This window comes from Ovis canadensis, chromosome 4 (assembly GCF_042477335.2).
Source record: "Ovis canadensis isolate MfBH-ARS-UI-01 breed Bighorn chromosome 4, ARS-UI_OviCan_v2, whole genome shotgun sequence".
NCBI classification, from domain to species: domain Eukaryota; kingdom Metazoa; phylum Chordata; class Mammalia; order Artiodactyla; family Bovidae; genus Ovis; species Ovis canadensis.
The window spans coordinates 94,090,327-94,107,186 of NC_091248.1; positions in this window are offsets into that span (position 1 = coordinate 94,090,327).

Here is a 16,860-nt window from a genome sequence, read left to right on the forward strand (position 1 = left end):
CTTGTTTTTGCTGACTGTTTAGAGCTTCTCCATCTTTGACTGCAAAGAATATAATCAATCTGATTTCGGTGTTGACCATCTGGTGATGTCCATGTGTAGAGTCTTCTCTTGTGTTGTTGGAAGAGGGTGTTTCCTATGACCAGTGCATTCTCTTTGCAGAGCTCTATTAGCTTTTGCCCTGCTTCAATTCTGTACTCCAAGGCCAAATTTGCCTGTTACTCCAGGTGTTTCTTGACTTCCTACTTTTGCATTCCAGTCCCCTGTAATGAAAAGGACATCTTTTTTGGGTGTTAGTTCTAAAAGGTCTTGTAGGTCTTCATAGAACCATTCAACTTCAGCTTCTTCAGCATTACTGGTTGGGGCATAGGCTTGGATTACCATGATATTGAATGGTTTGCCTTGGAAACCGAACAGAGATCATTCTGTCGTTTTTGGGATTGCATCCAAGTCCTGTATTTCGGGCTCTTTTTTTGACCATGATGGCTACTCCATTTCTTCTGAGGGATTCCTGCCCACAGTAGTAGATATAATGGTCATCTGAGTTAAATTCACCCATTCCAGTCCATTTTAGTTCGCTGATTCCTAGAATGTCGACATTCACTCTTGCCATCTCCTGTTTGACCACTTCCAATTTGCCTTGATTCATGGACCTGACATTCCAGGTTCCCATGCAATATTGCTCTTTACAGCATGGGACCTTGCTTCTAGCACCAGTCACATCCACAGCTGGGTATTGTTTTTGCTTTGGCTCCATCCTTTCATTCTTTCTGGAGTTATTTCTCCACCAATCTCCAGTAGCATATTGGGCATTACTGACCTGGGGAATTCCTCTTTCAGTATCCTATCATTTTGCCTTTTCATACTGTTCATGGGCTTCTCAAGGCAAGAATACTGAAGTGGTGTGCCATTCCCTTCTCCAGTGGACCACATTTTGTCAGACCTCTCCACCATGACCAGGCCGTTTTGGGTGGCCCCAAAGGGCATGGCTTGGTTTCATTGAGTTAGACAAGGCTGTGATCCTAGTGTGATTAGATTGACTAGTTTTCTGTGAGTATGGTTTCGGTGTGGCTGCCCTCTGATGCCCTCTTCAACACCTACCATCTTACTTGGGTTCCTCTTACCTTGGGCATGGAGTATCTCTTCACGGCTGCTCCAGCAAAGTGCAGCCACTGCTCCTTACCTTGGACGAGGGGTGTCTCCTCACCGCCGCCCCTCCTGACCTTGAACGTGGAGTAGCTCCTCTAGGCCCTCCTGAGCCCGCACAGCCACTGCTCCTTGGATGTGGGGTTGCTCCTCTCGGCCACCGCCCCTGACTCCATGTTTATTTTCTCTCTGGGACCTACTCCAAAGCATTCCCCTGTTCTACTCCACCCTCCTCACCTCTTTCCTCTCCACTTTCCCTCCTTAGTTTCCATCTGTGTCCCAGAATCTCTCCACCAGGGCCCAAGCCCCACCCGCAGCTGCCACCCAACACTGGACTTCCACAGAACCTCTTACTAGCTGACCTAGCAACACTTTGGGTGTGGCACATACTACATCTGCTTTTCCAAAGGGCTGGCCTTTGGAAAGCCCCAATTATATTTTTGTCAATCACATTTTTTTTTCTCTAATTTTTCAACCCCTTGTGTATTTTAAGAGGAAATTTAATCTGTTTCTGGTTCTTTTTCAATTACAGAAACTCCTCAGAACCTTGTGTTGTTAAACTTATTTGATGTTCAAGAAGTCTGAACTTTTTCAGAGTACTTTTAAAGACGTTCTTCCTAGAATCTGGAAGTAGCCTTTAGCCAGCTATTAAAAAAAAAAAAATCAACTTTGAGGGTGTGGTTTCAAGACCTAGCTCAAAGGCGTTTTCTCACCTTCATTAAGCAGTGATTCTGAGTGGGCTTGGTTATTGCATGCCCTCAGGAAGAACTTTAATGAGAGCTGCTTGTGCCCGGAAGGCTGAGTCTCTCAGAGGGCCACAAGTTACAGGGTGAGATGCAGAGGGAAACCTAGAGAAGGTGGCTTTAGAGTTTCAACCCTTTGGGATAAATTCTGAACATAACCATGAATATGAAAAAATCCCAGATCCAATCATCCCAGTTCCCTATGTGAAGTCTGAATTCAGGGAAATTCTTAGATACACACACAGACACACACACACACCCCAGTGAAATAACCAACAAAAGTGGATGGTGGCAGAAGTGGAGAATGTAAACAGAAGTAGGCCTTTAGGGACGGAAGTCACTAGAAGCGGAGCTGCCTCTGGAAATGATGTGTGGACAATTGAACAGGGGCTGGAGTTCCCATTCCAGGCCGTCGTAAAAGGAGTGGGGAGAACAGTTTTAATAGCTCTTGCTGTACTCAGAAGGGAAAACTGCACACAAACCGCAGTGTAAACTGGGCATTTAGAAGTCTAGACTTACTGGAAGCTGCAGACAAAGATTGAAGGACCTGAGGAATAACTGGGAGAGCTAACATCCTTCTGAATATTCCCTGGGGAAACATGTCTCTAATGCTGTTGAGGTGGTATAACAGCTATGGCGCCCCACATTTATCCCACCAGTACCTGATGTTCAGTCTTTGCAGAATCTGTGTGGAGACTGGGGCTTGCTGAATGTGCCCTGACAATCTGCTAAGTAGCCAGTCTGCATCGGTGCTAGCTGGGGTCAGCTCTGATTGGGCAATGTCCACACTGTGTGCATGCGTGCTCTGTAGCTTCAGTTGTGTCAGACTCTTCACGACCCCCTGGACAGTAGCCTGCCAGGCTCCTCTGTCCATGGGGTTTTCCAGGCAAGAATAATGGAGTGGGTTGCCTAGGCCCTTCCAAGGAATCTTCCTGACCCAGGGATTGAAGCCAAGTCTCCTGCCATCTCCCACACGGCAGGTGGATTCTTTATCACTGAGCCACCAAGACTGCCCATCCATACTGCATTCAGTTCAGTTCAGTCGCTCAGTCGTGTCTGACTCTTGGCGACCCCATGAATTGAAGCACGCCAGGCCTCCCCGTCCATCACCAACTCCCAGAGTTCACTCAGACTCACATCCATCGAGTCAGTGATGCCATCCAGCCATCTCATCCTCTGTCGTCCCCTTCTCCTCCTGTCCTCAATCCCTCCCAGCATCAGAGTCTTTTCTAATGAGTCAACTCTTTGCATTGAGGTGGCCAAAGTACTGGAGGTTTAGCATCAGTCCTTCCAAAGAAATCTCAGGGCTGATCTCCTTCAGAATGGATTGTTTGGATCTCCTTGCAGTCCAAGGGACCCTCAAGAGTCTTCTCCAGCACCACAGTTCAAAATCATCAATTCTTCAGTGCTCAGCTTTCTTCACAGTCCAACTCTCACATCCATACATGACCACTGGAAAAACCATAGCCTTGACTAGACAGACCTTTGTTGGCAAAGTAATGTCTCTGCTTTTGAATATGCTATCTAGGTTGGTCATAACTTTTCTTCTAAGGAGTAAGTGTCTTTTAATTTCATGGCTGCAATCACTGTCTGCAGTGATTTTGGAGCCCCCCCAAAATAGTGGTTAATTATTTTGTATATATTTTTTAAATTTAAATTTTGTAATGTCATCTGATATATAAGCTTAGAAGAGCATATTTGGGGCTATAGTGACAAGCTGAGAATTCTTGCAATTAATTCCAATATAAAACATGTCTGCCACCAGAACAATGTTATACAGAGGTCATGGCAAGAGTCACAGTAGGAGAAGTTATGGGAAAAACAAATGAATAAAGAAGAGAGATCCAGTCTGATCATGGTTAGGAGACCAGCTGTAGACTGCCCTCCAATGCACACCATCCCTGATACAACCATGTTGAGGTTTGGATTCCATGTGGAGTCAGACATGAGACTTCTCTCCAGGGATGAAGGCTGCTGTGTGGGTCAATATGATCATGAGAGGCAATGTCTGGAGAGCTGTGGACTCCTTCTCAAAACAAGCAGCAATCAGCTCAGTCCCCAAACTCTTTTTATTCTTCAACACATTTCTAAACCCTACACACCCTTCAAGTCCAGCTCAACTTCCATCTTTCTACGAAGACTTCCTGGGTCCTTGCAGTCCATGTGGTACCAATGTTCATCTCTCTGCCCTAAACACTGGCACTTCATGAAGTTTTATTGGAGTTTCCTTGCATTGCTAGTCTCCTTTTTTATCGATGTTGTTCTGGTCTCCAGTCAGTCCATGGTTAAAGTCTCCAGGACTAGGGTTGTAGCTGTGCCATGTTGGTTTCCACCAGCCTAGCAGAGAACCTTCATTAACCAATTATATGAAAGGCTGTGAGGCTCCTTGAACACTCGGAACCCTTAAGTGGTTCCAGGTGGCAAGAATGACTAGTTTTGGGGTGAAAAATAGATTCCTTAGCTCTGGAGGAAGAAGGCAGGGGAAAGGCTACAGCAGAAACAAGAGAGGCATCCTTGATGGGGGAGTGGTTGTGTGTGAAGGTGGGTGCAGAGAAAGGCACTTATCCGGGTGTCCTGTGCATCAGGAGAACCAAAGTCTATGGCAGAACAAAAGCAAACTGATTTTTTTAGGTTTAGGTTCATCTGGCCAAACAATATGAAGCAGCCTGGAATTGTCACTATTCCCTTTGGGAGGTTTTTTTTCCTCCTATCTGTGGACATTTTATCCAAATGATGAGGCAGATCAACAACATGGTGGGTGTTGAGCTTTATTTCCATTCCCTTTGTCTCTGTCATGCAGACAAAAACACAAGTGACCCCATGAGGGATCCTATTATACCTAGCACCAACATTATTTAAATCAAACTCTAAAGTATACATTTTTATGAAAGGAGGTTTACCCAATCTCTAGTCAGGGATCATTTGGGTTCACTACCTGAGCCCCACTATTTATGCATAATGCTTCCTTCTTTTCAATTTGTTCTTTTCTATAGTTTTTTTTTAATTTTACTGGTAACTCCACATAATTTCTATGTCAATGATTATGCCTAGCAAAATAGGCCAAAAGGGAACACAATGTGAAACAGAGAGAAAAACAGAGATGTCAAGCTGGAAAGATTTGCAAGAAAGTGTAAGTAGCCAAGTGCCTTGTTAACTGCCCTGAATGCTACTAAGAGTCAAGTCAAGTGGCAGAAACATTGATGTTGGGTTTGGAGATATGGGTGTAGTCGTTCATTTGGACAAGGGCAAGATCACAGATGTTTCTGGGGAGGAAGCCAGGTTGGAATTCTTTGAGGAGTGAGTTGGAGGTGAGGAAGTAGATGCTGGTGAGGGCAATTTAAAACAACAAACTAGTGAATGCCGCCAGAAAAGAAGCAGAATCACAGGGACAGAGAACAAACTAGTGATTACCAGAGGGGAGGCTACTGGTGCTGCTAAGTCGCTTCAGTCGTGTCTGACTCTGTGCGACCTCATAGATGGCAGCCTACCAGACTCCTCTGTCCCTGGGATTCTCCAGGCAAGAACACTGGAGTGGGTTGCCATTTTCTTCTCCAGTGCATGAAAGTGAAAAGTGAAAGTGAAGTCGCTCAGTTGTGTCCGACTCTTTGTGACCCCATGGACTGCAGTTTACCAGGCTCCTCTGTCCGTGGGATTCTCTAGGCAAGAGTACTGGAGTGGGGTGCCATTGCCTTCTCCAACCAGTGGGAGGAGGCAGGGGGCAATAGAAGGGTGAAGGAGGAGAAAATATAAACTACTGGATGTAAGATAGGCTCAAGGTGCCTTTCCAGGTGGTGCAAGTGGTAAAGAATCCGCCTGCCAGTGCAGGAGATGCAAGGGATGCAGTTTCGATCCCTGAGTTGGAAATATCCTCTGGAGTAGGAAATGAAAACCCACTTCATTATTCTTGCTTGGAAAATTCCATGGACAGAGGAGCCTGGCGGGCTACAGTCCATGGGGTCATACAGAGTTAGACAGACATGACTGAGCGACTAAGCACAGCATAGATTTGAAAATGTATTGTACAAATGGGAATACAGCCAAGCTTTTGTAGAAGCTCTAAGTCAAAAGTAGCCTTTAAAATTGTATAAAAATATTTTGAAATTTTACACCCTCCCCCAAAAAATGTTTTGTAACCCAACCAATAAATGAGTTAGGAATGATTTTGCTTTGCTTCAAGGCCATTTCTCTTTAGATCAACTTTCTATTATGTTGTAGGACTTATTTTCTCACCCAGATTCTGGTCCATTCCTCCAAACTATCTCTTCTTTTCTTATGTTAAGGACTTTTGTCCTCTGTATCAGACCATACTCTGGCTGGCCTTTTCATTGCCTTGCCCCAGCTTGATCACCATGCTCTATCCTGGTGTCATGCTCCTTGGTGTGATCTGCTAAACCTGGAAGGCTCCATCCTTGAAAACAGGAAAACATAGATGAGACCTAAAGGTTGTTTTTTATTTCCTTTTAAAATACTTCCAATCAAAAACAATTTCTTAGGTGTCTACCTCCACCATTCGCCATAAGTTAAAAAAAACTAAACAGTAGAAAACTTTATTCTCCTCTTTAGCTGTTCAGCAGATGGTCAAGGCTTTGTGTTGTATGTATGTGTGTTTGTGTGTGTGTGTGTGTGTGTGTGTGTGTGTGTATGAGAGAGAGAAAGAGACAGGGAGAGAGAGAGAAAGAGAAAGGGAGAGAGAGAGAGATTAGAATGCACAGGCTAGAAAAGAGCTGAGAATCAGTCAAAGGCACCTCTTTATGTGATTATCCAGGTCTCCAACTACATTTTTCACAGGTGTATGTAGAAGCATCTTGCATCTTCAAATTCCACTCTAGATCTGAAAGTTACAGGACGGAGTATAAACAGCTGTGAGTACTTTCTTTACTTACACATTTGTTCCAATATATTTTCCATTAATCTTAACATAATCTGGGTGCACACTTTTCAGTACAAGGAATTTTGTTCTTCCTTCTCAACAGTTATATGTTAATTTTTATTTCATGTCTTATTTGCATGGCTGGGACTTCAGAGTAATGTTGAATAAAAAAGAAAAATAGGCATTTTTGTCTTATTCCTGAATTCTCATGTTTCAGCATGAATTTCGATGTTGAATACTGATTTAGTACTTAAATTCTTTTCATGTTATGAAAATATCCACTCATTCTTAATAAAGGTTTTGTTCTTTTGTTTTAACATGAAGAATGGATGTTGAGTATGGGAGAATACATTTTTAGGATCTACTATAATGCTAATGTGATTTTCTCCTGTACCCACTGTGGTAAACTTTGTATTTTCTAACTCTAAATTATTCTTGCATTCTTACAATAAATTCAGCTTGCTCACAAGCATTTATTTGTTGGTTGTTCTTTCACTGATTGAGTTTTGTTGAAAATATTTAGGATTATGTAAGACAATTATTTAGTGTCCACATTTACAAAGGAATGTTTAGGTTTTCTATTATGTTGTCATTTTGATATAGCAGTTACATTAAAACAAAGTGGATTGCTTCTTAGCGTCAATGGCAACCCACTCCAGTACTCTTGCCTGGAGAATCCTACGGACAGAGGAGCCTGGTAAACTGCAGTCCATGGGGTCACTAAGAGTCGGACATGACTGAGCAACTTCACTTTCACTTTTCACTTTCATGCATTGAGGAAGGAAATGGCAACCCACTCCAGTGTTCTTGCCTGGAGAATCCCAGGGATGGCGGAGCCTGGTGGGCTGCCATCTATAGGGTCGCACAGAGTCGGACACTACTGAAGCGACTTAGCAGTAGCAGCAAATACTAGATTACTTATATAGTGTATTAATCTGGATAACATTAGTTGCTACAACAAACAATCCCAGTCTCAGAGCTTTAGCCCAGCACCTTCAGATCTCAGTGTGGGCAGGTATGGTAAATCCTGGAACTGGCTCACTTGGGCTTACAAGAACTGACTGTGAGCCTCTCCTCCCAGCAATGTGTCTAAAATCAGCATAGTTGGAGCATCGCATTAAGAGGATATGGAAGGTCCTTTAGAACATTTTATATGTCAGACCTAGAAGTGGTATACTTCATTTCTGCTGACATTGCACTGGCCAGATATTGTCACAGGGGTTCCCTTAGAGGCAAAGAAGATGAAAAGTCTGAATGCCATCCTTCTGTGTGTATGTGTAGGTCTTCTTCGGGACATTCGGTTCTGTCCCATGGACCTGTCTATTCTGGTACCAGGACTAACTATTTTTATTACTATAGCATAACATTTTCAGATCAAGTTATCCCTTACTTGCTTTTCCCCAATATTTTATTTGCTATCTTTGGACATTTGTTTTTTCAGATTGATTTTAGAATTCATTTGTCAAACTCTAAGAAAAAGATTATATTTATACTTTATTTAAATCACATTGATTTTATAGATTATTTGGTGGTAAAACTGACAAATTGATGCAGATATTATTCTAATACATTAACTAATATTGAATAACTCCTTAATTCCTGGAATTAAATTTCCTAGATCATTTCATATTATTCTTTCAATAATTTCAGTTAAAATCAAATGGTTACGATTTGACTTACGACTTGACTTAGGATATGACTGTGTACATGGAAATGACAATTGGGATTGGTATCATGTCTGTCTGTCTGTCTCTGTTTCCCCTCTCTTACATATCATTGTCAGATTTTATTATTAATGAGAAAACTAACTGAAAATGGTCTTATTATCCTTTTCTTATTTTTATAATGACCAGGAAATCATCCGATACTGTTTGCCAATATTTATTTTATTTATTTACTCATTTAAAGTTTTGGCCGTGCCACACAGCATGCAGGATCTTAGTTCCCCAATCAGGGATCAAACCTGCATCCCCTGTAGTGGATGTACGGAGTTCTAACCACTGGATTGCCAGGGAAGCTCCTTGTTTGCCAGCTTTTAAAATGTATTCCACAGTTTTTGGTTTATTTGATTTTTCCACTTCTTTCTGAATCTATTATTTTAGTAATTATACTCTTAAATCTCTTAATTGAGATTCTCAAAATTATTAGCATACAATTGAACAAAATTATGCCAGGGCTGGGGAAATGGGGAATTGCTTGGTAAGAGGCACTTTCAGAGATAATGCTCATAGCGATGCTTCGGTCATGTGTAAGCTTGTCAAAACTCACTGAAAATCAGTGCCTCTTATTGTATACAAATAGCGCGTCAATAAAGTTGATTTCTTAAAAAAAGGACTTTAAAACATTTAGTTATTTTCAATGCATCAGTAATATATTAAGCATAGTTGTATTTTTCAGCCTTACATTTGTAGCTACCTGTGCTATACAGTGGGATGTTGTTGTTTACCTATTATATATATAAGCATGTTTAAGATTGCCGGGAGAAATATCAATAACCTCAGATATGCAGATGACACCACCCTAGTGTTCAGAAAGCGAAGAGGAACTAAAGAGCCTCATGATAAAAGTGAAAGAGGAGAGTGAAAGAGCTGGCTTGAAACTCAACATTCAGAAAACTAAGATTGTGGCATCCAACCATCTCATCCTCTGTCGTCCCTTTCTCCTCCCGCCTTCAATCTTCCCAGCATCATTGTCTTTTCAAATAAGTCAGTTCTTCACATCAGGTGGTCAAAGTATTAGAATATCAGCTTCAGCATCAGTCCTTCCAACGAATAGTCAGGACAGATTTCCTTTAGGATAGACTGGTTGGATCTCCTTGCTGTACAAGGGACTCTCAAGAGTCTTTTCCAACACTACATTTCAAAAGCATCACTTTCAGTCCCATCACTTCATGGCAAATGGATGGTAAAACAATGGAAACAGTGACAGACTTTATTTTCTTGGGCTTCAAAATCACTGCAGATGGTGACTGCAGGCATGAAATTAAAAGACACTAGCTCCTTGGAAGAAAAGCTATGACCAACCCAGACAGCATATTAAAAATCAGACATTGCTTTGCGAACAAAGGTTCCTATAGTCAAAGCTATGGTTTTTCCAGTAGTCATGTATGTGAGATTTGGATTATAAAGAAAGCTGAGCGCTGAAGAATTGATGCTTTTGAAATGTAGTGTTGGAAAAGACTCTTGAGAGTCCCTTGTACAGCAAGGAGATCCAACCAGTCTATCCTAAAGGAAATCTGTCCTGACTATTCGTTGGAAGGACTGATGCTGAAGCTGATATTCTAATACTTTGACCACCTGATGTGAAGAACTGACTTATTTGAAAAGACAATGATGCTGGGAAGATTGAAGGCGGGAGGAGAAAGGGACGACAGAGGATGAGATGGTTGGATGGCATCACCAGTTTAATGGACATGAGTTTGAGCAAGCTCCGGGAGTTGGTGATGGACAGGGAAGATTGGCATGCTGCAGTCCATGGGGTCACAACGAGTCAGATATGACTGAGTGACTGAACTGAACTGATATACGGTGACAGATGTTAACTAAACTTATTGTGATGATTATTTTGCAATATATACAAATATTGAGTGACTTCACTTTAACTTTTCACTTTCACGCGTTGGAGAAGGACATGTCAACCCACTCCGGTCTTCTTGCCCGGAGAATCCCAGGGATGGAGGAGCCTGGTGGGCTGCCGTCTATGGGGTCGCACAGAGTCAGACACGACTGATGCAGCTTAGCAGCAGCAGCAGAATCATTATGTTATACATTTAAAATTAATACAATGTTATATATAATTTATGGCTCAATAAAAAGTTAAAGAATCTGGTTTCAATGTTAAGAACCAAGCAGTATTAACTGATCTCCCTGATGAAGACCCTCTCCATCATCTCTTTCTTATATTAATATACAGTTTTCTCTGAGCAGGTGCTCAATAAATAATTAAATAATTAGAAAATAGATGGACAAGATTAAGCAGCCCTTCTCCAACACCAGCTATAGAAAGTATATATTCATAACACAGTGTCTTTGGATGGGTAATGGGCTTCTCCTCATTCAAATGACAAGTCACTGATGCAACACTTACTATAGTGCTAGGCACTTAAAGTGCCTCATGTGTGCCTCACGTATGCTTATGGAATAAATGCAAATTACTCATGAGAAAAGAATTCTCCCATTGTATTGGTAGAATATCAGATGTAAGAAACATAAAATTGCCTTGATCTTCATATACTGCCTGTCTAGTACTAATGGTTAGTGGAAATTTCATCCAGCCTATCACTGACTGAATGATGAGTCAGTTTACACACTCTGCAAATGTGAGTAAATTAGGAAACCCAGAACAACTGCTATACCTAGTGTCAAAGAGGAGGTGGAACTTTAGTCCACTTAATGTACCACCATTCTCTCCCCACAATTATAATTTGCAATGTAATATATAATAAGACGACCACTATCCTGGTCATCTCAGTCAGGGACTGAGGGATTTCCCAGATAAGCAGTTTTCAGTGCTAAAACCAGACATGTTAGGCAAATCTGGAAAGTCCCAGACAAATCAGGATGAGCTGGTTACCCTATGTATAGAGCTGAACACATACAGCATGTTTTATATCATAATTAGCAAACAGCATATTTTATAGCAATGAAGATGGAATAAGATTCAGCATAGAGCTAAAATTTTAGAGACTTAGGCTGTGAACTGACTCTAGCGTAGTCTCCATGGCAGATAGGATTCACACATCAAGTGACTTATTTTAATGGTGTAAGAGGTTCTTTTAAATAAAATTTTGAGATTTATGAAGACAAAAATATTTAAGCAATATGCAAAAACAAAGTTCTTAAGAGTTATGGCTTTGAAAAGTGCAATAAAGTAAAACCTAATAAATTTTTATAAGTATCAAAAGGAGAAGAGAATTGGAGCATGTTGCTAGAATTGCTAGAATTTCATTTTCTACAATCTTAACAGAAGGAGGAAAAGAAGCAGACTTGTAGTGTGGCCATTGGTTTGGTCTTTGTTGTTGTTCAGTTGCTAAGTTGTGTCCGACTCTTTGTGACCCCAGGGACTGCAGCATGCCAGGCTCCCTTGTCCTTCACTATCTCCTTGAGTTTGCTAAAATTCATATCCACTGAGTCAGTGTTGCTATCTAACCATCTCATTCTTTGCTGCCCTCTTCTCCTTTTGCCCTCAGTCTTCCCCAGCATCAGAAAATTAGGAGAATTGTTTATTTTCCAATGGGTCGGTTCTTTGCATCAGGTGGTCAAAGTATTGGAACTTTAGCTTCAGCATCGGTCCTTTCAGTGATTATTCAGGGTTGATTTCTTTTAGGATTGACTGGTTTGATTTTCTTGCAGTCCAAGGGATGCTCAAGAGTCTTCCCCAGCACCACAGTGGTGTAAGTCTGCTTCACCGATGACATTTATAGACTCTGAGGGCAAGGATGCCCATGTTGATCAGTTTGCTATGCTGATTACCCAGCCTCACCCAGGTTTACGAGACCATGTTGGAACCTAGGGACTCTTTCTGACCTTGATCTGTCATCAGGAATATCAACCATTTACCAAAAGTGCCAAATCACTGGACCCATGAGGTTAGTTCATTTCAAAAACAACTGGATTTACTACCAAGAAACAAAAAAAACACTGCAAACATAAAACAGCAAAAATCTGTAGGGTAAAGAACGAAGACTCTAACCCTGATCTAAACCAGACTGTTTTCCTCTTGGCTCCCTTTCTTTTTCCTTTAATTAAGCTAACTGGAAAGGAGAGGTTTTCAATTGGGACAAAAGGGCATCTCCCTACCCTAATCCCTAGGACAAAACAGAGAATCTGGTCTGGAATTGAATTTGAAATACTAAAGAAAAATGACTACCAGCTTAATGCTGTCACTGTCCTGTGTTTATTTTTCTTTCTTTTATGTCTGATGTCAAGGAGAAAAATAATGTCATGTGCTGGAAATGTGAGCGTGTTTGCATTTTGAGATAATTAGAATTAATGTTGGAGGGCCAAGCGAACGCCAAAAAATCCCTGTGCTTCCCATGTGTGTAAAACATTTTGTAATGACTTTCACTTAATCTGGGAGCCTGGCAGGCTGCCGCGAAGCACCTAGATCCAAATGGCAGAGTTTCTTTGTCGAAAAGAAAAAGCTTACTTATTGGAAGTTAGAAATCAGGGCATCAGGAAAACAGAGCTCTTCAAATCTCTTTTTCAGTTTGGGTTTTTCCTCCATCTCTGTTTCCTTCTTTTCCTGCTTGGATGCCAGTGCTCCTAGCACTCATGGCGACGATCCTTCACTGCACAGCTAGTGTAAAGGCAGGACTTTTAGAGAAAGGGGCAGAATTGAGTCTTCCTTCAGGAGCTGGAAACTCTGGGAACCGGGTGCTGAGCCATCATCTGGGAGATTCACTGATCGAGGAGGCCCAGACACAATGGTCATTTGTGTGAGGCAGACAGTACTTAACAGGATGGTTGACATTTCCATAGACTGTTTTGCCAACTGTACACACAGTGTGAATCATGCAATAAAAAAAATCTCTTGCTTAAAATCTTTCAGTAGCCTTTTGACACCCAGAGGGTAATTCCAAGCTGCTAACCTCCTTGGTCTGAGGCCCACGGCTTTTCTTGCAATAGGTTTTCTTTCACTCCCTGGTTTCATTTTCCTTCTGCTCATCCCACGTACATAGGTCACAGGTGTCAAACACCTTGCCGTGCCTTGAACTCACTGAGCTGGTCCACAGATAACTTTCCTCCATTGGAAACTCTTGCTCATCTTTATGCATAGCCAAAAATGTAGCATCTAGTAGATGGTCCATATTTTTACTGAATGGATATCAAAACTCAACTCCAATATCATTTCCTCTGACTCTCCTGTGTGGAATAAGAACGTTATTCTCTGCTCGTCCACAATTCCTTGAATAGGCTTTTGGCACAGTGATTCACAACTAGGTATGACTTTGCATCCCAGGAACTTTTGACAATGTCTGGAGACAATTCTAGTCAGTATGCTGAGGGGATGCTACTGGCATCTATTGGATGAAAATTAGAGATGTTGGTAAACCTTCTGTACTACACAGGACAATCCTCAACAAATAAATATCTGACTCAAGATATCAATAATGCTGAGGTTGAGAAACCCCATTTCGTATCTTATCTTTTGGGATAGTCATCTTAGGGACATCTGTCTACTCTATGAGACAGGAAGCTCCTTGATATCAAGGACTATATCTTAATTATCTTCGCATTCCCATTATCCTTCACAATGGTGCAGATGTACATTGTGCAAGATGCTCAACAAGTGTTGAATGAAATGGACAGTAGAAGGAAGGAGCAATGCATTGCAGGAGTGTTCTGTTGTGATCATTCTCCAAGGAACTATGAAAAATAACGGTATGGCTTCATCCTAGACTTGACAAACTGAAAGATAAGCTCAAAGAAGTCACTCAGTTTCAAGGAAATGACACCTCTCCACTTTTTTCTACTTTGAGGGGATTTTTTTTTTTCTTTCCAATGATGCATAGCCAGCTGTGCCATGTTGGAAAGTACCTTCTGCCTTGGGAGACATAGCTTCCACCTCGCAGCACTTTCAGACCCTAAACATTCATACTAAAGGTTGATTTCCATTTTTATGCCAGTTCTCAGAATCACGGTCTCTTTGTAACTGGTGTCAGCTACAGTGTTTCAGAATGCCCCATAAATAGGCCCCTTTCGGGAGCTTTTGGAAGAGATATTTTGATACCTCCTCCATGCATATTCACTTGGATTCTAGCCATTCGTCAGGGAAACCATTTGAAAAGGCAATTTGGAAGCCCACCCACATGATCCCAGCAGCTTTTTCTTCTTGCTGATGCTATTAGGCTAAAATTGGTCTGGTTCTGAATTTATCCAACCCCTCTGACTCAATAACTGGATTATGTTTAGAATAAGAACTTGAAGCAAAATTGTTCAACTGTGAAGTCTTTGCTCCTCAGAAACCTTCACAGGAACCTTCTCTTCATTTTGCAGTTCTTCCACAGAATTGTGGTTTGCATCGATCTGCTACAAGTCAATTATGGTCAAAGTTTGTGTCTACCATTATGAAAACGTGAGGGATACAATTTTCATTTAATGTTTGTTTTCCCAGAAGGAAGACCGTGTTTTGATGAATATCTGAGTTAGGATAATCTTTCAGTTCAGTTCAGTTGGTCAGTCATGCCTGACTCTTTGGACCCCATGAATCGCAGCATGCCAGGCCTCCCTGTCCATCACCAACTCCCGGAGTTTACACAAATTCATGTCCATCAAGTCGGTGATGCCATCCAGCCATCTCATCCTCTTTCATCCCCTTCTCCTCCTGCCCCCAAACTCTCCCAGCATCAGAGTCTTTTCCAGTGAATCAACTCTTCGCATGAGGTGGCCAAAGTACTGGAGTTTCAGCTTCAGCATCGGTCCTTCCAAAGAACACACAGGACTGATCTCCTTTAGGATACACTGGTTGGATCTCCTTGCAGTCCAAGAGACTCAAAAGAGTCTTCTCCAACACCACAGTTCAAAAGCATCAATTCTTTGGCATTTAGCTTTCTTCACAGTCCAACTCTCACATCCATACATGACCACAGGAAAAACCATAGCCTTGACTAGATGGACCTTTATTGGCAAAGTAATGTCTCTGCCTTTGAATATGCTATCTAGATTGGTCATAACTTTTCTTCCAAGGAGTAAGCGTCTTTTAATTTCATGGCTCCAGTCACCATCTGCAATGATTCTGGAGCCCAGAAAAATAAAGTCTGACACTGTTTCCACTGTTTCCCCATCTATTTTCCATGAAGTGATGGGACCAGATGCCATGATCTTCATTTTCTGAATGTTGAGCTTTAAGCCAACTTTTCCACTCTCCTCTTTCACTTTCATCAAGAGGCTTTTTAGATCCTCTTCACTTTCTGCCATAAGGGTGGTGTCATCTGCATATCTGAGCTTATTGATATTTCTCCCAACAATCTTGATTCCAGTTTGTGCTTCTTCCAGCCCAGAGTTTCTCATGATGTACTCTGCATAGAAGTTAAATAAGCAGGGTGACAATATACAGCCTTGATGTACTCTTTTTCCTCTTTGGAACCAGTCCGTTGTTCCATGTCCAGTTCTAACTGTTGCTTCCAGACCTGCATATAGGTTTCTCAAGAGGCAGGTCAGGTGCTCTGGTATTCCCATCTCTTTCAGAATTTTCCACAGTTTATTGTGATCCACACAGTCAAAGGCTTTGGCATAGTCAATAAAGCAGAAGTGGATGTTTTTCTGGAACTCTCTTGCCTTTTCAATAATCCAGCAGATGTTGGCAGTTTGATCCCTGGTTCCTCTGCCTTTTCTAAAACCAGCTTGAACATCTGGAAGTTCACAGTTCACATACTGCTGAACCCTGGCCTGGAAAATTTTGAGCATTACTTTACTAGCGTGTGAGATGAGTGCATTGTGCGGTAGTTTGAGCATTCTTTGGCATTGCCTTTCTTTGGGATTGGAATGAAAACTGACCTTTTCCAGTCCTGTGGCCACTGCTGAGTTTTCCACATTTGCTGGCATATTGTGTGCAGCACTTTCACAGCATCATCTTTCAGGATTTGAAATAGCTCAACTGGAATTCCATCACCTCCCCTAGCTTTGTTCGTAGTGATGCTTTCTAAGGCCCACTTGACTTCACATTCCAGAATGTCTGGCTCTAGGTGAGTGATCACACCATCGTGATTATCTGGGTCATGAAGATCTTTTTTTGTACAGTTCTTCTGTGTATTCTTGCCACCTCTTCTTAATGTCTTCTGCTTCTGTTAGGTCCATACCATTTCTGTCCTTTATCGAGCCCATCTTTGCATGAAATGTTCCCTTGGTATCTCTAGTTTTCTTGAAGAGATCTCTAGTCTTTCCCATTCTGTTGTTTTCCTCTATTTCTTTGCATTGATGGCTGAGGAAGGCTTTCTTATCTCTCCTTGCTATTCTTTGGAACTCTGCATTCAGATGCTTATGTCTTTCCTTTTCTCCTTTGCTTTTCACTTCTCTTCTTTTCACAGCTATTTGTAAGGCCTCCCAAGACAGCCATTTTGCTTTTTTGCATTTGTTTTCCATGGCGATGGTCTTGATCTCTGTC